Source organism: Erithacus rubecula (assembly GCF_903797595.1).
Source record: "Erithacus rubecula genome assembly, chromosome: 28".
NCBI classification, from domain to species: Eukaryota; Metazoa; Chordata; class Aves; order Passeriformes; family Muscicapidae; genus Erithacus; species Erithacus rubecula.
In genome coordinates, this window is record NC_136680.1 from 3,936,605 (window position 1) to 3,944,159 (window position 7,555).

The window sequence follows — 7,555 nt, forward strand, 5'->3', positions numbered from 1 at the left end:
CCAGGATGAGAGGAACTGGCAGAGCTGGGGGCGAGGGGATTCCAGGAGAGCCTCAGCCTGCCCCTCGCCCACACACACAGCACAGAAGTTGCTGGAAAGCACCATCCTCTCCCTGCATCAAACCAGGGAAACCAAGCACAGTATCAACTTCATCACTGCCAACAGTCCCTGCTAAAAAAAGGATAAGAGAAAGGGTGTTTTGCTTTGTTGTTTGTACCTTGGTGTTACCTCAAAAGCAGCAAGATTTTTTTTTACCTGAAAACATTGGGCAAGGACAGAGTCTGCAAGAGTGGAGCTTTTGTAGCACAAACACAGCTCTGTTTGGGTTTAAATTAGCTTTCCACTGACCTTTTTGAGCCCATCGTTCAGCCACCCACACTCAAGCAGCCCCTCTTAAAGACTCTGCAGCCCCCAGACTGGGAATAAACCCCCAGAGACTTGGCTGTGCTCCCAGGGAACCCCCACACCCCTCCCAGCACCATTCCTGCTGCACAGAACTGCTCAGCTGCAGGGTAGAAAAGCTCTTCCAAAGGAAAACTGCACAAAATCCAAGTTCAAGCTCAACCTTAACCCCTGTTTATTAACTTAAGAACGTCCCTCTCAGGGTGACAAAGCCTGTGCATCACCTGCCAACTGTCTCATTCACCAGTGGGAAAGCAAAGGCCAGGCCTGCCTCATTAAAAAGCATTACATAACCTTAAGTAACAAAGGGCTACTGGACATTCTTTGCTTGGTGGACATGTAAAAACGAATGACTCAAAAATTAACAGTCCTTTCCTCCAGACTCTGGTGTCTGCAGCACCCTGGGAGGCCAATGAGCACCTTATTTCCAAGGCAACAGCATCACAGCTCATCCCAAATCCTACTCTGACATCCAGCTTACTGCCACCCCTGCCCTGCAGACACCAAACAACACACAGCAGTGCCCAGCTCTTCCAGAGCACAGTCCCCAGACACCAGTGCATGTGTTTCTGCTGCCTCATGGCTCACACTGGGGGGAAGCTGAGATCTCAGCCTGTGGCACAGAGACCCCTCCCCAGCCTGGGGTCAGCTCAGCTGGACCTCACTGGACAGCACTTTGGGCTTCCTCCATGTCACCATCTCAGTGCAAACCTTTCACAGATGGGACTGTGAGAGCCTTGTCACCACAAGGCTCAAGACCTGTGTTTCCTGTGAGTGAGGATGTTTCTGCTGTGGCATTTCAAGTGCTGGGGGCTGATGCAGGGGGGAAGGCAGTGTCAGCAGGGCAGTGATTGGAAAGGCCACTGCCACCAACCTCCAGCAGAACAGACTCCAAAGGCTCTGGGAGATCTTCCTGGAGACACAGTAAACTCCTATCCACCATCTCACTGGAGCCAAAGAAGCCAGTTTGAAATCCTTATAGAACAAATTTAATTCCTCTACTGCAGGAGCAAACTCTCCTTACTGTGGGTGGTGGATGAAACCAGAGACTTCTTGCTCCACGTAGCATTTTGAAACACCCTGCAAAGCCTTACCTAGAAGTTTCAGCCTACCTGAAGAGCTGTTTCCTACATCACACAGGGCTCATTGTGGGTGCTGATGTGCTGTGAGCGGAAGGCAGAGACATCCTGTGGTTTTACAGCCACTGCAACACCCTCCCTCCTGCCTCCACCAGGCTGGGGGGGCCTGTGACTGGGGGTCACAGCTCTGAGCACCACAAGTGGCACCCAGGCACCTGACAGGGCATGACAGACTAGGCAGGGGTGTGCTGGATCACCCTGGAATGGAATCACAGAATGGTTTGGTTTGGGTTGGAAAGACCTTAGAGCTAATTCAGTTGCACCCCCAGCCATGGGCAGGGATGCTTTGCACTAGTCCAGGGCACTCCTTTGATCCAACCTGGCCTTGGAACTCCCAGGGACAGGGCAGCCACAGCTGGCAACCTGTGCCAGGGCCTCGCCACTGTCACAACCAGGAATTTCTTCCCACTATCCATCTAACCCTGCCCTGTGCCAGGAGGAAGCCTTTCCTCTTGTCCTGTCACTGCAGTTCCTGCTGCACAGGCTGCTTTTTCAAAGCCAGTTATTAGAAATAATGCATCAATGTAACATGCAAGGGAGGGGCTTCCCACAGGAAGGGCTGTGTGGCTACAGCCCGGGCAGGAACTTCGAATTCTTCAGGAGGAGGAGGAGGAGGGCAGCTGGTGTGAATCAGGGAGCCTGACAGAGGACCCTGATGCTCCACACTCAGCTGTCCCACAGAAAATCACCTTTTGACCTCCCTCACAACCAAATCTGCTGCTCCTCTACAGAGACACCAACTGCCAGAAGGAAGTAGAAACTGTCTCATGAAACCCCAAAACTATTCACACAGCTTTTCTAACAGGAAGATGACTTGTTCTCCAGTAGAAGCCCAGAGCTGCTGGGACCTGCCTGCCCTCCCAGCTCACAGGGTACAGCTGGACTGAAGCAGGCTCCAGGTCACACCATGTCTGGGCCAAGGAAGGAGGCTCAGGTTCACAGCTTCTCACTGCACCCACAACGAGCCACGTCTGCCCAGTCAGAGCCCAATTACAGGGCTGTGGGCAGAGCTGTTCCCACAGGCTCTCAGCAAAAAGCCGTGGCAAACACACGAAGGACTCCTGTGCTGGCACACTAGTCTGTCCCCGCTCAGCAGCACTACAAGGGAAGAGGGTTTGACTCCTCAAACTGCAGCAGGAAGTCACAGGAGCAGCACAGGGCAAACCAGGCCACTGTCCTCTGGTAGCAAGCCCCACAGCCAGGGGAGGGTCTCCTCCCCAGCCCAGGGGCTGCAGCTCTCCAGCACACCCCACAACAGCACATCAGGGGCTGCTGCTCACCCGAGGCTTCCCTCATCCCTCCCACCGAGCCTTGAGTGCCTGTGGAGCTGCAGTTCCTGTCTGAAGGCAGAGATAAACAGCTTCCTACCCACCCTGGCTCACACAGTGCCTGGGCCTTGCAGCAGAGCTCCAGATCAAGGGCCAGGCACACACCTGGAGGGAGCAGCCAAGCACAGGAGTGCTGCTCCAGCACAGCTCATCCCAGCTCCTCCTAGGAGGAAAGGAAAAGCACGGGGAGGGGGGTGGGCAGGGGGAGACAGCTCCAGAGCACAGCCAGGCCCTGCAAAGATGTTTATTGGCAGCTGCTCTCAGACATTGTGTCTTCCAGCCCACTGGGGCCGGAGGGGGGTGGGAAATACTGATTGTCCATGAGCACAGCCCTCATGTCATTCCCATTGATCCGCTGAGTCACTCCCGTATTAACAGTTTTGACAACACCCGGGCTGCACAGGAGCTCTCACACGGAATACAAAACAAGGGGCACTGAGAAGAGCAGCACCCAGGAACCTGCTGAGCTGCCAGGGCTCCCTTCCTCCTCTCAGGAGCTGCACCAAGAGCAAGCAGCACACACCACGCTGCAAGGGCAGAGCACACAGCTCCATCCAGTGTGCCCGGGGAAGCTGCTGGACACAAGGTCTGCCCTGCAAACCACCAGCAGCTGCACCCCAGGGATGCAGGGGCAAAGCAGAGCAGCTGCTGCTTAGGCAAAGGAACTACACAAGTGATTTTTAAGTGATTTATAAGGCCTCACAGAGCTGTCAGCTAACGAGGTGGAGATCAGGCCCTAAGGCACCAGAGGACAGCCCCCTCTCCAGGCTGAGGGACAGCCCCTAGAGGGCTGGGGGCTCCCCAGATCTCATGTTCCCACAGACCTGAGCATGCTGGTGTTGGGCCAGCCAGCACCACAACCCTCCCAGCACCCCAGAGCTGCTCAGGAGTGATAACACACTGACCAAACAACGTCCCTATCTGCAACGTACCAAATTAAAACAAAACCAACAAATCTTTGGCAAGTTCCTCACAGCAGCCAAGCCTATCCTGCCACGGCAAAGGCTCCCCATGGAGGCCTCCTGCCCTAATTTGCAGCAATTCTTTGTCAGACCACTGGCAAACACCAAACGTTTGCTCCAATCGGTTACATAAGGCCCAATTTTTAAACCTGTGGGGAGATGGGGGCACACTGTGTGTGACAGGGCAGCCTGGCTGGCAGGTGAACTCACACACTCCTCAGAATGCACTTCCACACCTCCAACCACTTGTTGTGTGGAAAGAAAACGAATGGAATAGTTAAGGAGGCAACTTCCAAAGGTTTTACACACCTTTCAACCCGGGTCCAAGCTAACACAAACTGTTTGGAACAGGCTGATACCACAGCAACCCAAAAGGGGTTTGTGAAACTTTGCTTTTTAACTTTTAAAACGCACCAAACACAGCGAGTCTTCACGTTGCCCAGTGCACAAAACAAAAGGCACCTTCCTGACCATCCCTACAACTTCCCATTGTTTGTTCCCCGAGATCCTGACCCAGCTCCTGGCTCAGCTCCCTCCTGCCAGGCAGCCACAGGAGGCACAGGCTGCTCCTCATTCCCAAACCTCAGGACAGCTCGAGTGGGCTCCTGTCTGCTGGGGGCAGGAGGGGGAGGGCACTTTTCCCTTTTCTCACATTCATCCTCAACCCGCTTCGCTAAAGGAAAAAAAAAGCCGTTTTAAATACCAGGTTCAGCAGTGTCCTTTCCCCAAATAAACACTTCCCAAGCCCTCTGGAGAGAGGAAAGGCACATACAAAGGAGCCAGCATCCTGCGGGGCTCCGCAGGCCGGGCAGGGCGCGGGCCGAGGGACCCGCGGCAGGATCCGAGCCCATCGCTGCCGCCGCCGGCCTGGGGGCACCGGGGGCTCGCAGCCCTTCCCGGGGCCACAAAGAGCCGCGGCCGGGAGGGGACGGGGCGAGGCGGCCCTGGGCCCTCAGAGCCCGGCCCGGCCTGAGCCCACAGCCTGCGGCACCCCCGATCCCAGCCTGAGCCCCACAGCCCCCATTCCCTCCCGACCCACACCGACCCCCCGCCACCCGGCCACCTCCCCAGGCCGAGCCGGGGCCTCTCCCGGCACCTCCGCGTCCCCCACGGCCCCTTCCTCTCTCCGGGCCCCTCCCGGCGCTCAGCCCCCCCCGCCACCGCCCCGGCCCCGCCGCCCCCGCCCGCGGCGCCGCCCGGCCCGGCCGCCCCTCCCCGGTGCCGGCCGTGCGGAGCCGAGGCCGCGAGGCCCCCGCCATCCCCCGGTGCTCCCCTGGCGTTACCTCGGCGGTCCCTCAGCGCCGGGCGGCGGCGCCGCTGCCCCGCGGCCGCTCCCCCATGGCGGCGCCCCCGGCCCGGCCCCGCTCGCCTCCCCTCCGCCGCTGCGCCAACGGCGTACGGCCCGCGCTGCGCCAACGGCGTACGAGCCGCGCCGCGTCCGTGCGCGCCCGGCACGCCAGCGGCGCAGCCGTGCTTCGTGAATACGGGCCGCGGGGCGGAGCGCGGCGCAAGCGCAGCGGGCGCGAGGGTGGCGGCGCAGCGGCGCTGGCGTAGGGCGCGTTCGGGAATAGCAGCCGGCAGGCGGCGGCGCGGCTTTGCGGCATCGCCGCGCGCTTTACGGCAGCTCCGGTTAACCCCGCGCTGCCCGGCGCCGCTGTCGGGACGGGCGCTCTGTCGCGACAGGGCCCGCGCTGCCTCAGCGCCCTGCAGGGCTGGCGGGCGTAGCTCTCACACAGGGAACGGGCCGCGCTGTACAGTGCCCTGTGGGGTCCCAGCCCGCTGATGGCTATGGCTCCGATGTGGGTTGTCGCGCCGCTGTCGCGACTTGGATGCCACCGTCCTCCGGTGGGGGGCGGGCCTGTTGTAGGGAACAGCATGGGGGGGGGGGGGCATCGACCCAGTTATAGGGGACAGGCCTTAATATGCGAGTGAGCACCGCACCGGGGTAGAGCCCCATTCTGGAGTACAGCCCCTGCTTTGGGGTACAGTCCCTGTTTTGGGGAACAGTCCCATTCTGGGGTACAGCCCTGTTCTGGGGTACAGCCCCTGTTCTGGGGTACAGCCCCATTCTGGGGTACAGTCCCATTCTGGGGTACAGCCCCTGTTTTGGGGTACAGCCCCATTCTGGGGTACAGTCCCATTCTGGGGTACAGTCCCGTTCTGGGGTACAGCCCCGTTCTGGAGTACAGCCCCTGCTCTGGGGTACAGCCCCTGTTCTGGGGTACAGCCCCATTCTGGGGTACAGCCCCTGTTTTGGGGTACAGCCTTATTCTGGGGTACAGCCCCTGTTCTGAGGTACAGCCCCTGTTTTGGGGTACAGCCCCTGTTCTGGGGTACAGCCCCATTCTGGCGTTTAAGCCCCATGTTTGGGTACAGACCCGTTTTGGGGTACAGCCCCTTTTTGGGGCACAGTTCCCTCATCCCCACATCCATCCACACTCCAGCCCTCTGGGGGATCCTCAGGATGGGGACTGGCACTCCTGCAGGGGTGGCACAGCTGTGGCACCCCATCCAACGGGAACAGAGGGAAGTCGGGGTGGGATTTTACAGGGACTGTCACCTTTTTTGGGACATCAGCCCCGAGCAAAGCCATTCTGAGGGAAACACAGGCACTGTCATTCCACTGTCTTGCAGGGCACAGAGCTCCAGGACTGTGGGATCTGCTGGGACAGGAACTGAGCAGGGACACAGAGCCCACTGCCACCTCCTAAAGCCTTATATTTATTTACATGTTCTCCCTCAGCAAAGGAGGGCACAGCCAGAGGATCATTTCTCACCCCTTTTTTCTCAATCCTCAACCTAAATCCTTTTCTCAATCCTTACCCTGAGGCTCTCAGGGTAAGGCTGGAGGGAAGGGACACCCTGCACAACCCTGCTGTCACATCTTCACCACAGCATGGAGCAGATGCACCCCAAAAATATTTTCAAGCAATGGGTAAATGAGTTTGGGTGGTTTTTGGGGACAATCAGGTCTCCAGCATCATCCCAAGTACCCATTTCCAGCTGCATGAGTTGGTTGTCTCTCCTGTTGCAGAAATGTTCTAGGGAAAAGCTCTCCCCACTATGTTTGGCTGCAGGATTTTTCCCCATGGGTGTTTGCTCCTACAAAAACCACTGATTTTAGAGCATCAGGAAAATTCTGAAGATGTGAATTCCAGCTGCTCCCATCCTGTTCCTGTGCTGTGACCTGCCTCAGGAGGGTGTTGAGGTGCTGTGACACATGTCCTACCCCTGGAGAGGATAAAATCACCCCTTGAGAGGATATCACCCCTGAGGAAGATAAAATCACCCTGGAACCCTTCCTTTCCTATTTGCCCCATCCCACCTCCCCCATCTGCAATTTTGTGGTGATTTCACACACTTTGAGAACTCACAGGTTGTTCAGACATTTGGCTGGAGAATTGAACCACCCTCTGGAACAGGAGAGTGGGGAAGAAAGTAGTTTTGATTTTATTTCAAAGGCAAATCTCCAGTGGTGAGTGCAGGGTGTGCCAAAGGCCTGCAGAGACACGAGCAGCTCATGCCACAGAACCAGCAAGGGGAGCAAGAAAAGCCAGGGAATTTCTGTTGGGAAACATTCAGCCAGGAACCCTTGTCCCTCTCCTGTGGGCACGAGACAGCTGCGGCTCAGTGACAAGCAGACAACACAAAGGGAGCACTGTGATTGCACAGGAGAATGGGAGAATGAGCTGCTCTGGGGCAGGTGGGCAACACCTTCCCAGCT

General features: G+C 57.7%; 1 protein-coding gene across 2 annotated transcripts in view; it reads right to left on the bottom strand.

Moving 5' to 3' along the window:
- CSNK1G2 (casein kinase 1 gamma 2) overlaps positions 1-5,278 on the bottom strand; it is a 40,112-nt gene extending 34,834 nt beyond the window's left edge. The window contains exon 1 of one of the 2 annotated variants that reach the window (XM_079328582.1): positions 5,115-5,278. The gene's annotated coding sequence lies outside the window, so the exon portion shown is untranslated. The remainder of the gene's footprint in view (positions 1-5,114) is intronic. The other variant, XM_079328583.1, reaches the window with a different exon arrangement.
- Positions 5,279-7,555: the final 2,277 nt, after the last annotated feature.